At 41.4% G+C, this 1,701-nt stretch overlaps 1 pseudogene; it reads right to left on the bottom strand.

Annotated features, from left to right (window-relative positions):
* Positions 1 to 1,093: 1,093 nt before the first annotated feature.
* LOC102855507 lies at positions 1,094 to 1,435 on the bottom strand (annotated as a pseudogene).
* Between the last annotated feature and the right edge of the window lie 266 nt (positions 1,436 to 1,701).

Below are 1,701 nucleotides of genomic sequence, written 5' to 3'. Positions count from 1 at the left end.
CAGAACTACCACCCAAGCAGATATATGTACACCCATGTTTATTGTGGCTTTGTTCACAATAGCAAAGAGCTGGCAACAACCCAAGTGCCCATCAACAACCGAATGGATAAAGAAGATGTGGTATATTCACACAACAGAATACTACGCTGCATTGAAAAACAAGGAACTCATGAATTATTATACAAAATGGGTGACCTTGGAGGACCTTATGCTGAGTGAAATATCTCAGTCACCAAAGGACAAATACTGTATAATGCCACTGTTGTAAAGTGGGACTGACATCGAAGTTGGGGGAAAACTAAGAAAAGAAGAGATAAAGAATGTATACTTCTTTGAAACAGACAAGGGAGAGAAATGTTTAAAAGGGATATATGAGGCTGCGTAGTGGAGTGGACTGGGGGGCAGGGATTATATAACAATGAAAATTTTTTTTGTGTTATTTTTTTTTACTTTTCAAAGAGAAGAGCAAAGCCAGGGCGGGGGGGGGGGGGAAGGGTAGGCAGGGAGGATAGTGTGCAACAATGGAAATTCAAAGTCTCTCTAAACTTTCATTAAAATAAATTAAAAAATAAAAGGTATTTGTAATGAATAAATCATTGAATAAGCAGAATTCTATCTCCAGCGTCATTTCTGTCAATAAGTCCATTTTTTTTGAGTTACTAATCCTTCTTCTCTGTTTCTAACTTTTTCATTCCAGTAACCCATTGTTATTATCAATGCATCTTGATTGCATGTTTGATTGCTTTCTGACTGCAAAAGTTGGTAGAAATCTTCTGTTTCATTCTCTTTGGCTCTAGTTGTCAGTGCATATATTTGAATGATAGCGGTGTTCACTGGACTTCCTTGTATGTGTGTGCATATTATCCTGTCACTCATCACATTGTATTTCATGATGGATATAGAAATGACTTTTTTTTTAAGTCTCTGTCACACTTTATTTGGAAGATAACATACATGTACAAGAGATGGAAGTGTCAGGTGAGGGGCTCGTGGGGTATCTTACAAGGAGGGCCACAGCCCGCTGAAGTCTCTCCTGGTTCCCAGAGAGAGGTGTCCAGCAGAGGGGAGGAGCTTGGTTCTTTCCAGTCCTCTACTAGATTCCTTCTTGTTTGTCTTTGATGGCCACCCGGAAGCGCTCCTCCAGCAGGGACAGCTCGCTGATGAGGTCTGTGATGAAGGCCTCCTGGGGGCTATAGTCAGGTGTGGTCTGCACTCAGATGATAATCTTATGCTCCAAGGGGTGGGGCACTTTGTAGCCAGCAAACAGCACCTGTGGGTCCTTCAGCAGCTGTGATTTAATGATGTTTTCCAGTGTGTGGTCTTCTTTGTTGATGGTGAACAAACAGGCATTAGGTACCTTGGTGTCCTTGTTAATGGTGATCTTCTTCTCCCCTTTGAAGAGCAGGAATGACTCGAAGGTGGGAGGAGCGTTCATCCTAACAGCACTGCAAACACTACTACCAGAAATGACTTTTTAAATTATGAAACCAACCCCATTTTCTCTCAACTTTTCATTCCCAGCATAGTAGATCAGATGTTCATCTGATTCAAAATGTCCCAGGCCAAGCCATCTCACTTTGCCAATACCTAGTATGTCAATATTTATGTGTCCCAGTTGCAAATAGAGATACCATTTGACCCAGCAATTCCACTACTGGGAATATACCCTGAAGAGACCATAGCTGACATCCAAGCAGATAT

This window comes from Elephantulus edwardii, unplaced genomic scaffold, assembly GCF_000299155.1.
Source record: "Elephantulus edwardii isolate Elephantulus edwardi_28Jun2011 unplaced genomic scaffold, EleEdw1.0 scaffold00087, whole genome shotgun sequence".
Lineage (NCBI taxonomy): Eukaryota > Metazoa > Chordata > Mammalia > Macroscelidea > Macroscelididae > Elephantulus > Elephantulus edwardii.
The sequence above is the reverse complement of the archived record's forward strand: the minus strand, read 5'-3'. Positions and strand labels throughout refer to the sequence as shown.